The 14,150-nt window shown below is 39.0% G+C and overlaps 1 protein-coding gene and 1 long non-coding RNA gene across 20 annotated transcripts in view; one reads left to right on the top strand and one right to left on the bottom strand.

Annotated features, from left to right (window-relative positions):
- The window catches only part of ROBO2 (roundabout guidance receptor 2), a 968,715-nt gene that overhangs the window by 338,795 nt on the left and 615,770 nt on the right, over positions 1 to 14,150 (top strand). The window lies entirely within an intron of this gene.
- Positions 3,372 to 8,697, bottom strand: LOC128412916 (uncharacterized). 2 transcript variants are annotated; one of them, XR_008330187.1, is made up of 3 exons: positions 8,583 to 8,697; positions 6,684 to 6,832; positions 3,372 to 5,431 (listed from the first exon to the last, which is right to left on the bottom strand). It is a non-coding gene; the product is annotated as an uncharacterized LOC128412916 (long non-coding RNA). The 2 variants fall into 2 exon arrangements; XR_008330186.1 differs by having other exon boundaries at positions 6,684 to 6,789.

Here is a 14,150-nt window from a genome sequence, read left to right as displayed (position 1 = left end):
ACGTCTGGTATTTCTCTATCCTTTTTGGAAGTGTGCACATTGCAAAATGATAAAAAGTAACACTCTCAGTCCACTTGGTGGGGTAGGAAGCATTAGAAAAAATTTAACAATGCAATCTAGCTAGATAACAGCGCTCTTTGTTTATAATATAATTATGTTTAAAATGCTTCTTGTCAGCTCAGCTCTTCATAATCTTTATGTGTATCTGTCTATGCATATAGCTGTGTATAGTGCTGTACAATTAGCAATTTTGCAGAAGTTACAGTGAAATGCTAACCATGTCTACTCAGAAGTAAGTGCTATTGAATTAATTGTGACTTTCTCCCCTGTAAGTGAGGTTAATTGCAGTCTAAGCTGGTTGCTAATTATTTTTCTTGCTCTTGAACCTTTAGAAAGGTTTTATACTATAACAATCTCACAATATCTATCAGTATTTTTTACACTGGTCAAAGTTTTTTTAATATGATTCCTTGTTGCAATGTGTATTTCAGAAATGCACATGAGGATTTAAATATTTTTGTTGTTTTGTTGTCTAAGGCTGCATTCAGACATGGGGTTTATTGAATTAATTTTATTGATTCTAATGGTAATGCTTCTGTCCCAATTTCTAACCTCCTTTTCAAACTGCAGTACCTATATGCCACCAAGTCATGCTAAATTACATTCACACCAATTAAGTACAGCAGTGTGAAAAAATGTTAGATATCAGGATTGTCCCCTTCACTCAACTGCTGTTGAAAAGAGGGGACAATCCTGGGGAGTGAGGCTCCGCAAGCTGCCACCTAGAAGGTGGACTGAAGCAACTGCCTCAGATGGTGCAATACTGCAGGGCGGCATCCCTGTGAGAACTCCTTCCATCCCTGCCACTGTGTGTCATGTGGCTGCAGCAGCAGCTTCCAACAAGATCATGCAAAACTCTCATTTTATCTTGATGGAAACTGTTGCTGCAGCCATGCAACCTCAGTAAGCAAGGCTGTGACAGGGAGGAGGCACTGCTATTAGGGCCAGATCATTATAAAGACACAAACTCAGCTGATTTTTTGACATAACTTTGTAAACCGATGTCATGTTTTTGGGCTATCCTCATCATTCTATTTAACAAACGTGCAGATGGAGTCTGGCAGTAGACAGCCACATGCCTTACTACCATAGTAAAGGTAGCACGTTGCAGTACATTTTGTACATTCATCTATTAGACACTTGCATAAGAGTAAGTTAGAGATAATTAGAATGCACCTTGCACACATTAGTTGACATACTGCTGACAAACAGTGAATTATTGACTAAAACTTCATTAGACCCAGTAATTTAAGGAGAAACTTTGTTTCACTGAGTCATCAGCATGTTTACAGTGGTAACTCGGGTTAAGTACTTAATTCGTTCCAGAGGTCCATTCTTAACCTGAAACTGTTCTTAACCTGAAGCACTACTTTAGCTAATGGGGCCTCCCGCTTCTGCCGCACTGCTGGAGCACGATTTCTGTTCTCATCCTGAAGCAAAGTTCTTAACCTGAGGTACTATTTCTGGGTTAGCGGAGTCTGTAACCTGAAGCATATGTAACCTGAAGCGTATGTAACCCGAGGTACCACTGTACTTGGGAGTCAGCCCCATGAAACTCAATAGGATTTATTATTAACCATGCAATTCTATGCATGTCTCATATCAGATTCCCCATCCCCATCCCCTTTAAAAATTCTGCATAGAATACCTTTAAACCACTATGTCAGCTATCAAAAAAGAGCTTGCCTTTTTGCTGAGTTGTAGCAACACATTTTGTTGTGAACGAAGCAGCTTCAAAATGATGGTTGTCATCTCAAGCCTGCCCTAGATAATCATTAGCACTGATTTTGGACATGTTCAAAAGTTAATGAACAGCAGTATAAATTATAACAACAGACATAATAAGGCAACAGAGGAGGAAGAAAATATAATTCATTTCTCCTTCAGTTTAGGAGGAGAAAGCAGTAGGATTGAGAAGGGAGGCAGAGGGCTGAGAGAAGTTCTTCCTTGCCATTTCATACTGTGAGCAGCTTAATCTTGCTTGGGGGGAACTGCAGGTGGTTTTCCATATCTCCTCAATAGCCTGAAGCAGGGGAAATAAGAATTGGCAGATGCTAATTTATAAAGAATGTGAGCCTGTTTCAGATTTAGAAGAGAGACGCCATGGGTCTTAAGCCATTTCAGTTACAGTATTTGCCACACTTACATCCCTTACAATCTGCTCTGCAGCTTTTCCTTTCTTTCCCTCACGCTTCAAAGTTATTCTCAGACCTCCAATTTATCCTCAATGAAGTTTTCTTTCAGATTGATTAGCATAAACTAAAGACCAAACTACATGATCTGTTAATCATACTTCCCTAACACACACAAAAACAGCTGCAGGGCACCAATTGGACAAAATGATTTGCACTGGTTTCCCATCAAATATGTCTTGCTTTGCTGCTGTTTTACACTTCCAAGGCTGTTTACAAAAAGTAGTCAATATATATGTGTAGTTCCACCCTTGGATATTACCTCTTATTTTTAGAATCAAGCATTAAAATTAAAAGCCTGACCATTGACCAATATATTTACCTATGTATTGCTATTCCCTACCTTCCGTGTGCTGCGCTGGTGCCGGCTCGCCAGAGCAGCTTCATCACACTGGCCATGTGACCCGGAAGTGTCTCCGGACAGCGCTGGCCCCCGGACTCTTAAGTGAGATGGGCGCACAACCCTAGAGTCGGACACGACTGGCCCGTACGGGCAGGGGTACCTTTACCTACTAGGTAGTTGCTGATTTGAAACATGTGATCCCTATCCTTCCATTTCTTCAGTTTGTACAACATGTTTAAATTGGTGCCAGGAAAGGAGAGCACTCAGGAAGGGTGAACTGTTGTTCTGCTTATTAATCAAAACTCTGCTTAGCACAGTTTTAATGGTATAATAATAATAATGACAAAGCAACGAAATGCAAATTTATTTGCTCTTAATGACCAAATCACAGTACAATACATGACAAGAAAATCAAACCAGATCATCAGTTATCTAGCTGTCTGCCACCTTTTGTTTTTAGGCTATAAAGGTAAAGGTAAAGGGGCCCCTGACCATTAGGTCAAGTCATGGCTGACTCTGGGGTTGTGGTGCTCATCTCGCTTTATTGGCCGAGGGAGCTGGTGTACAGCTTCCAGGCCATGTGGCCAGCATGACTAAGCCGCTTCTGGCAAACCAGAGCAGCGCATGGAAATGCCATTTACCTTCCTGCTGGAGCAGTACCTATTTATCTACTTGCACTTTGACATGCTTTTGAACTGCTAGGTTGGCAGGAGCAGGAACCGAGCAATGGGAGCTCACCCCGTGGGATTCGAACCACCAACCTTCTGATCAGCAAGTCCTAGACTCTGTGGTTTAACCCACAGTGCCACCCACTTCCCTTTTTAGGCTATAGGTTGGGCTAAATAATGTTCAAAAAATGGATATATAAAATTTAACACAAATATGCTCTGGCCTTAACTATGTAATACCCCCTACCATTGAATGAGTGTTTTTTGCAGCATGCCCCAATCTCATTTGCTTTTTGAAATGATATTTGTTGTATTTTTTAGTACCACAGCTGGTTTTCATTTTCCTGTGTTCTCTATAACCCATAATTCTTTTTTCCCCAGTTCAGTATAAAGAAAGTCTCTATGAGAAAAGAAACAGTTGGGCTCTAATGTAAACCTCTCACTGTTACCTCATATTGTATCAATATGTTCTGCCCCCAATGATCTCCCTTTTCCACATATATTTGATGTGCCATCACTGATGTTGCTGAATACATTTCCATTATGTTTTCTGTTGTAAATAATTATGGTAGATATGAGCGAATTGTAAGGCATTTCAAATTCCTTGCATGAGTAATTCATGTGTCCATTATTCAGGGGTTTTAGCATATTGTGCCCATTTGGGCATTGATAGGTTTGGATTAAATAGAAGGGAAATGCAAGTGTTACTCTTTCCTGATAGAGCCATCACTGTGCTTTGCAAGTATAATTAATTTGAGTTCAGGAAAAAGTCTTTAAAGGAATAATGAAAGGACAACTTTTTAAAAAAGATTCACTGCAGAAAATGACTGGGACTCTCTGATAGCAAGGTCGTAGATTTAAGAAATAACTCTTTCCATCTTTTCACACTATGAAAGACATTACTTCAGTGTCAGAGGGCTTACGGATTTATCTATGCCATCATCTACAAAAGAATAAAGATGAACTCTTGTAAAAAAAACACCACTTTCATAAATTCTTAGGGGGAAAGTGATTTGAGAATTAGACAATTAAATCCAGATAAAATTGCTTTTGAGATGTGCCTGATCTGAATGGTCAAACAGAATATTCTGTAAAGCAGATAGCTTCAACATTTCTCACTGAAAAAAATTATATTCTGTGAACTCAAATCCTGTGTTCAGACTTTATTATGAAAACCAGTCAAATATATGTAAATATATTTCTTTCTCACAAAAGTTTTCTGTGAGCACATTTTATTCTAGGAATGAGGGAGAAATTTGATTTAGTTAAATTTAAAGCCATTTTTTAAAAAAATCAACACATTCCAAAACGATATGGGAACCAAGACACAGCCATCTTTTTAAATTCACACTTTCCTGAATTTTGCAGCATAGTTTTTCAGGCATCCCAAAATACTCGGCTTTGAGGCCAGAAGAAGTTTCTCTAGGAAGGCTATTTAATAGAGTTTGTGTCTCTACCAAAAGCACCTGTTCTCATGGACATCCACCACACTTCTATTAGTGTGGGAACATGGAGCAGGGCCCCATATGTTGTTAAGGGGCCCTGCTTGTTTTCTTCAGTTGGCAATGGTCACTCATTTTGGAACTGAATGCCCCCCCAAAGAAGGATTGTGTGGGTTTCTATGCTCATTCTAATGCAATTCTGAGCTGCATCAACAGAACTCTAATGTCATGATCAAGGGAAGTAATAGTCCACTCTATTCTGCCTTGGCCAGACCCCACCTGGAGTCCTGTGTCCAGTTCTGGGCACCCCAGTTTAAGAAGGATGTTGACAAGCTGGAACATGTGCAGAGGGGAGCAACCAAGATGTTCAAGGGTCTAGAAACCAAGCATTATGAGGAAATGTTGGAGGAGCTGGGTATTGCCTGGAAAAGAGGAGAGTGAGAGGAGATATGATAGCCATCTTCAAATATCTCAAGGGCTGTCACGTGGAAGCTTGTTTTCTCCTGCTTTGCTTGGTAGGACTCAAACCAATGGCTTCAAATTACAAGAAAGGTGATTCCAACTAAACATCAGGAAGAACTTTTTGACAGTAAGAGATGTTCAACAATGGAACTGACTCCCTCGAGAGGCGGTGGACTCTTCTTCCATGCAGGTGTTTAAGCAGAGGTTGGATGGCCATTTGTCAGGGATGCTTCAGCTGAGATTCCTGCATTGCAAGGGGTTGGACTAGATGACCGTTGGGGTCCCTTCCAACTCCACAATTCTATGAGTCCATGATTCATCTCTTATATCAGTCTAGCTATTCATTGGCAGACTGCCACCTCAAGAACCCTACGTTTTGTATCACGCAGGCCTCTGTTCCTCTGCTGATCTGTTCCTTTCATGTGGTTTTCAAAACAGGACAGTATTCACATATGTAACTTACCTTCTAATCCTACAGCTTCTCCACATACACTGGTGGGTAGTGGCCTAGTCACTCCACATCTAGGTAGGTTGCCTCCTACTGTAGCTCTCAGCCCTACTGTGGCTTATGATTGTTTCCTTTGGCAGTGGCAGCTGCTCTCAGGTCCAGATTATCTTCAGGCTCACCTTCAGCCTCTTATAAGTGGCTTCCTCAGTCTTTCTACAGCCAGCTCTTCTCTTCCAAACGACACTGTGCCTGCCCTTTTGTTATCTCCAGCCGGAACCCTTGGCAAGATTCTCTCTGAAACCTACAACTAAGAACCAATGAGTTTAAACACAATGTCCACTAAAGGACTTACCACAACTTGACCTTCTTCTTCTATCACAACTTCTTCTATCACAACTTGACCTTGACAACAGACCCCTATAAAAGCGGAGCTCTACTTCCAACTGTCATAATGGAAAATCTTCCAGTTACCAAAGAAACAGCAGCTATGTCACTTATACCAGACTCTCTCTTTCTGGGCAGATTTCCAACTGAAGATCACACACACACACACACACACACACACACACACATTATAACTCCCAGGCTTCTATTAGAAGTCTTTTCTCCTTATTTGGTTAACTCTTTGCAAACCAAACAGTTCTTATAACACAACTACACTCTTACATGAAATTTTTATTCTTCACAACACTGCAGTTTATTCACAATCTATACAGGTATTTTTAGTGCATTCCCTGAATGCTATTCAAGTTGGTGACAAAAAAAAAAACCCAACACCTCCATCTTTCTACTTCATTTATACTATGTAATTTTATAACTGCTTAAAAAAAATAAAAAATAAAAAATAATGTAATATGTGTTTAGTTACAAATATGTAGGCTGAGCAGGTAGGAAGCAAGTAGGCAGATAGACAGGAATTTATACTTTGCCACAAAAGATAATTATTTTCTAAAAGCCATAACATTACAGCTGAAGTCCAACATTATAAACAAAGTCTTCCAAAAAGCATAGAATCTGTTTTTCTCTAGGCAGATTCAAACAGACAAAACTAGTCTTTCAGCCTCATACCTAGGTTAGGTAGAGCTTCAAGTACTTCCCATTTTGGCTTCATGAACAATCCTGGCTGTAAGGAAACCCTTGTTGTTCATAATCAAGTTCCAGCTTTTCATTTTCCCTTTTAGAAGGAAAAAAAACTTTGAGAAAGTGAGATGGCAAATCTGCATAATAAAAGAGAGGTATGCCATAATTATTTTTGAGAGACACATAGAGACAAATACAATTTCTTCCTGTTAAACAATTGGCAAAACATTTTCCTTTGTTATTTTGACAACCCACATTATTATTTATGTTAGACGGAAAGTTGCAATTACACCATCAAATTAGTGAGTGTGAAGATATACTCAGGTAATTAAGCAAAACCAAAATAATTTTCATTTTAATTATTACAGGAAAACTCCATCTACAGAATGCAATGTTCTGTGCTGTCATTTGAAGGCCCTTGAAGAGATAATTGATAATGTCATGTTTATACAACTTTCCTTTCCGTAGTAGAGATAAGGAAATTATTTGCTGCAAACAAAACACTCAATCCTGTTCTATGAAAAGGCCATTGTTAGAATGTCGGGATGGGGGAAGCCAGCTTTCCCTACTTCTAAAATCAATATATAAGTTATCACAAACAATTCTAGATGCTGTTAAAAAATATTAATTCATGGAGGCTCTTTTTAAGGACCTTGAGTGAAATATATGTAAATTTTCAGTGTTATTTTCTGTAACCTTTTTATGCAAGGAAGGGAGTCCTTCAATATTAAACATTGTTCAACCACATCAGAAGCATTTTATCATAGTTCACATTCATGGCAGTCCTTGTTTCATTCATATGGAGGCAAGCCCTCCCGGAGATTCAGAGAGGCCTAGGCCACTTCCCGCTTTTGAGGCCCCTAGCCAGGGTAAAGATTAAAAAAAGGAAAATGACAACACAAAACCAAAATAAGATATCTTAAACTTGCAGTTCTGAGCTGACACATTGTGACTCAGGTCTGATGTACATAAAAACATGTTGCAAAACAAAACAGTGTCTAAATTTGAGCTTGAGATCCAGGCCAAGTGGAAATGGCAGGGAAGTATATTTCGCCTACACATAAGGAAAAACATAACAGTAAGAGCTGTTCTACAGTGAAAGAGTCTGCCTTGGGAGGTCATTGTCTCTACTTTCCTGGAGGTATCTAAGCAGAGGTGCTGTAGTTCCATCCTCCTTTGCAGATTCTGTATTGAGCTGTGAGTGGCGGGGGGGATGGACTGGATAACTTCTAAGGTCCCTTCCACTATAGTTTAAATGGATATGTGCTGCATGCTGCTGAAACTGCTGGCACTTCACTCCTCTCTTTCTCTTGCTGATGCCAGGAAACAAGCCATGGTCTGGCTTAGCATTACATCCAAACCTGGGCTAATGGTTTGTTTCCCCACCCCCAAACAAACCAATGAACAGTAAACCAAGAACAAACCTTGGTTGCAGCGCATGGTATGTTTTGAGAGAACCATACCATAAGCCCAGGTTCAGATATAAGGCTGAGGCACACCACAGCTGGTTTCCTGAGAGCATGGCTGGAGCAAGGGTGAAACACTTGTGGCTTCAGCGGCATGCGCTGCACACTGTTTGTTTATGCTTAAACCATAGTTTAAAAGAGAGTTATAGACAGAATGGCATATTTTAGCCACTATACTGAACCCTAAAGGGGAAGAAAAGGAAGTGAACACCATACCTAGTTTTCTCTTTTTGTAAGATCGATTTCTACAAGCTTGTCTTCCTCTGCAAACTGGCCATTCAGGGAGGAAATGCTTGGTTTCAGAAGAAAATGTCAGTATGCTTAAGTGAAATTTGGCACTGTTAAGAAAACACTGAGGAAAGGTTGAAGTAGAAAAGTGACAGAATAAAAGTTGCAGCATGAGCATACTCATTGTGTTCACTGTTTGTGATAGACATTTCTTCCCTTGCTGGATTCAGGGGTCTCCAGGGTGCACTTTAACAGCTATTAGCAACACACAGAGTAACAATCAGCCACCATTTAGGACAGGAGGAAAGGAATTCATTATTCAGCTGAAACTGGATAGAAAAACCAGTGCAGCAGACAGAATGTAATTACTGTTGTTGGAATTTGGCCAGGTCACTCCATTAACATTCCAAAATATTCCACAAGGATCACAAGAGGTTGTCAGCAAAAGTTTGCTGTCTTAAAACTACTTTCATATTTTTTTAAAAAAAACCACTTTTAACTGAGTAAAGTTTAGTCTAGCCTTTTCTCTTTGCTATGTGAGAAAAATTGAAAACATGTTTATTTAATGCAATATAATGCAAGCAATATAGGCACTATGAATGCATGATGATGATGATGAAATAATAATAATAATAATAATAATAATAAAGTTCATTATAAAGTTATGCATATAAGAAAACTTGGAAACCTTTGGTATGCCCTGTTTATATGGTCTTTTTCTTAGCAGATAATACAATTTTGTCTGCATCCATAAAAGTAGCATTTTGCAGATGGCTTCACAAGATCAAAATACAATGTTGCAATTACATTTTACATCTCCAAGTGGAAATGAGCAATAGGAATCAAAATGAAAAGGACACCAAAATGGTAATATACCTCATTATGAAGACACTATTTTCACAATTCTACCAGAGATACTCTATGTTTCAGAAGAATGGACTGATGTCACCTCATCATTGTTCATATCCCATTGGTTTGTCTCTGGAGTTAGAAGGCCACATTTTTATATTTCCTTGACTCTGTAAAAGAGTCTAAATGCAGTGGACTCAGTTGACCTTTTCATTAAGCTGTATGTTGATTGGTGGGCCATTCTACCTCTGTCCTACAGGTTAATGAGGCTATAAAAGGAAGGACTGAAATGGCAAGCCAATCAGAAAGGTCAAAGTGGCACGGTACACCGCTACCGCTGACAAAATATATGAGGCATTAAAATTTGGATACCTCATTCTTAGTGACATGTAATGAGAGTAGTAAAGGTAAGCCCATGAGTGCATCCACTTCTCAAAGAATGCAATGTGGATAGGGATATCATACCACTGAAACCCAGTTGTGTTCCAGGGTCAAAATATATTGTTATTCTCGTCCCTACTTCCCCAAGTGGTGAGAAATTCCAGAAGAGCAATTCTTGCCTAGGTTTGGTTTCCATTAGAAGAGGGTCACTGATGGCTTATGGTGTTTTGTAATGTTTGAATTTATTTTAAAATATACAAGTTGTGCATGAGTGGTGGTGCACAGCTTGAAATTCACTGCCTGAGAATTCACTGCCATGAGATGTCCAGAGAATCAGGCAGCACCCAAAAATGCTTCCAGAACTTCCAGAACTCTTACAGAGCTCTTTTTCTTGAATTTTCTCAGTTGGTTCACCAGCAGACTATGGTCTTTTTCTGAATACACAAATATAGATCACATTGTTAGCTAGGAAGATGAAAAGTCTGCCTTTGCCCAAGGACTTAAGAGAGATTGAACAATCAGCCAGCAATACCTTTGGGCTTCATTAACTCTCTCTCACAGCACCATGGACTTATGATCTGTGCAATGTGTCCTCCTATACACATTAAATTAAGTTTTAGACTCAGTTCAGTGTTCAAGGCAGTTTACAGGCTTTTAAGTAATAACATTTAAAACAATGCATTAAAATACAATACAAAAGTATTTTTTTCCTATTAAAAAAGAGAAAGATTTACAAAAAGAAAGATTTTCAGAAGTATAAAAATATGTTCTGTGCTGAACTTCAAAGTTTGTGCTGTTTAGGACTGCAATGGTGTCAAAAGTCTAAAGTGAAAATAAGCATGAGCATAAGCCTCCCTTTGGAAATACATCTAGTACAGCTTAAGAAAGATTACCTCTTTCACTTCATTAGGTGAACCTTCTACTTGCCTATAGGTGTTTCCAATTAAGTCTTATACTGTAGCAATACTTTCTGGCACTGTAAATATTGCAATGTAGTGGAAATCCTCAACACAAATTCTTTAGAGTCTCTCTTGTTCCCTTTTTAATCTGTGATCTCAATTAAACTCAAACAAATTCCTATGCCCCTATTGTACCTCAGCCAAATGTGGTAAATAAAGGTCACTTTGGCAACAAGGAACACTAGAAGGTGCTTTAACAGCACCATTATTTCCTCACATGATTTACACCACCATTCCTATTATAGGAGGGTTGTGGGCCACACTCTAAATATTTCCCTATGAAAAGAAGGCACCAGCCATTGATGAATGAGAGCTATGTTGCTTCCAACTGTGGCATACAGTATTGATATATAGCTCTGTGCTTTTTCTAAAGGCACATTGCCCAATGTTGTTGTGACTGAAAACAGACGCTCTTTGTTTTGAAGCAGAAGGACTCAGCTTCAAAACCTACTTCCATAAAAAAAAACCCCTTACTGAACAGGACGAGTTGTAGGGCAATGCGCCAACAGGTGCCTTCTGCCACTCTTTATCTCTGCCCATAAAGCAACTGTGTGAAATTCTGCCAAGCTAATTATCTAGTTCAGTGCTGCTTCTTTCAAGACCCCAAAAAAGCAAAAAAAAAAAAAAGGTCACACGTAATATAAAAGAAAAGCCTTTAGAGTCATCTGTTTGACCTTAGGAAAGTAAATATACCACCTGTGTAGTTCAAATTTTAATAAATCCCTCTACTTCATTTTGTGATAAAGAACCTTTTGTATATGCATTTTTTAAAAAATGCATTACCATGCTCAAAGAATAGCCTTCAGGTCACCTGTATGGTGGTGTGGACAGTGGCTACACTAGTCAGATCTTTTATTAATTTTCTGTCCCTGCCTTTCCCCCCCATTGAACTGATATAGCTCCAGCAGCTATCCCAAAATCGCTTACTATAGAAAACTGAATGTCATATATTCAAGGCAAGCTTTTCTATGCAAATGAGCTATCTCATATAGTTTTCAAAGGGGAAATTAAGGGAACACAGGATCTCTTGGGTTCAGTGTCTTCAATCCAACTGGCATGATGAAAGCTGTCTAGGTTCAAGGCTGGGCTCAAGTCTATCTACAGAACATCACAGCTGCTGAATATTTTACTTCTTGGGTAATAGACAATTTCACAGCAGATCAAACTCTGTGTGCTCAGAGCCTGAAGTAGACATGCAGTAGATTCATAAAATGTCTCCTGCTGGGTTATGTAAGGCTGATGAAATCAGAGAAGGGGAGGAGTGTTTGTGGAGTGATGTCATTACATTACCCAAAGGGGAGAGTTTTTCTTGTTTTTGCTGCTTATAAAATGCATTTAACGCCCTTCAAAGTTCCCGTCGATATTTTATTTGAACAGAACCCTCCAAATAAGCAAAACTTTGTGGTGAGATGTGTGAAAAACATCCCAGATAATTTTTATCAGCCTTCTCAACTTTGCTGTTGGCAAAATTCCTCAGCAAGTCGGTGACCATTGGCTCCTGATGTCAGAGTTATAACACAGAGGAGAGAAGGAATGTTTGTCAGGCACTTGTCATGGTTTTTTCCAGAATGAGTATCCAGATTCAGGATGAAGCATAAAGAAAAGTGGTGGTAACTGTAGCTAAAGAAGCCCCACATCCACATGGTTTAAAGGAAAAGGTTTAAGGAAAGTACTTTGAAGAACAACAAGGGTCAGTATTCTAAAGCAGGAGCAGATCCAACTGCTACTTGGAAATGGGAATGTCTCGGCTGCATGCATTGCTTTTTCTCACCACCTCTGACACAGAAAATGGAAGTGGGCCCCATTTGCACTGTGAAGATTATGATGATGAATTGTTAAATCTCTATACTGCCCTTCATCCGAGGATCACAGGGTGTTTTATAGTATAAAAACACAAAAAGACACAACATAATAACAAACAAAAACAATACCCCCCCCCCAGTTTAAAAGGCTATATATTGTTTAATTAGCCAAAGGATAAACATTTCAAGTAGTATCATACCACTTTAAACAGTTCTGGCTTCCCCCAAAGTAGTTTGCTAAGGGTGTTGAGAATCATGAGGAGACTCCTCTATTCTCCTCATAGAGCTACAATTGACTAAATCATAGCTCTGTGTAGGGAAGAGGAACCTCCTAAGAACACAGCACCCTTAACAAACTACAGTTCCCAAGATTCTTTGGGGGAAGTCATGAGTGCTTAAAGTGATATTATATGGCTTTTAATTTATAGTGCAGAATTTGTCTTAGACCAGGCAGAGGCAAACTCGCCCTCCAGATGTTTTGGGACGATTCCCATCATCCCTGACCACTGGACCTACTAGCTAGGGATGATGGGAGTTTTAGTCCCAAAACATCTGGAGGGCCAAGTTTGCGTATGCCTGCCTTAGACATTTGTTACTGCCAAAACCTCTGATCTAAGCATAAATGCTGCTGAAAACCTGCATTCATCAACTTTTTTATTTAAAGGTCTTACTCATGCATAACTGCTTCTGTGTCAAGAGTCACTTCTGCTTGTTTTGTAAATTCTAAGTGCTTTTAGCCATGATTTCAGATTTGTTCCCATATTTCACTTCTTTTCTACTATAGCTAATCCAAGAATGATTTATCAGCCATGTGTGTTATGTGGCTATACACAAGTCATTCTAATTCTGCAAATACAATTGTGTACATGTCTTCTCAGAAGTAATGCTCCATTTAGTTCATGGCGCTTATTCCCAGGTAGGTGGGTGTCGAATTATAGCCCAAGAAGCATTTTTAACCTTAAAGTGAAAATAAATCCAGGAATGTTCATTCTGAAGTGGAACACTAGGAAATCATATTGATTTCAATAATCCCATAATATTACCATTTAAATATTCTTGTCTGCTGATATGTAACCATCTGGAGAAGTTAGTATTTCTCATGAAAATAAATCAGGATTAGTATTCAGTAAATCCACGGCCTGATTTGGCTATCGGTTTTTCATTACAATGTACCTGCGATTTCTAATTGTGAACACAGATTTAGGTATGTAGCAAAATTCTCATTTTGAGAAGTGATGGTATTTAACCAGTATAGGGGATCGACTCAGCAGCTGAGCTGAAAGTAAGCTAATTTGGTTATTGGCAAGTGCATGTGGCGATCCTTCTCCACTCATTCAGAAAATAGGAATTAAGTTGATTTGACAGCCCTCCAATTTTGCTTTCAGTGGTATTGATTCCCCTCATCCAGGCTGCACTTTTTCGAGGGACTGATGGGCTCACTTGCTCTAATCACATTTCATTGTACATTCTCTGCATGTAATAATAAATTTGACTATCCAGATCAATTCTGACCCCATTTCCATTCAAAGGATGTGAAGTGCTGATTGCTTTCCAGGTTTTTAAAGTAACAATTTGTGATGTATTTTCTTAAAAAGGAGAGGAGACTGCTTTATGCAACTGTATATACTTCTTCAGTCTGTGTTGTTGTTCGTTATCATCTCTGTATTTCCAGACCTCATTCATGTTGATATCCCAAGCCTTTTTCTAAAAGGAGATAACAATAGCTTTATAGGAATGTCCTGGTTTTATGGCAATTCTGAAGAATGACAC

Source organism: Podarcis raffonei, chromosome 4 (assembly GCF_027172205.1).
Source record: "Podarcis raffonei isolate rPodRaf1 chromosome 4, rPodRaf1.pri, whole genome shotgun sequence".
NCBI lineage: Eukaryota > Metazoa > Chordata > Lepidosauria > Squamata > Lacertidae > Podarcis > Podarcis raffonei.
Note: the sequence above shows the minus strand (reverse complement) of the source record. Positions and strands in the feature narration are given on the sequence as shown.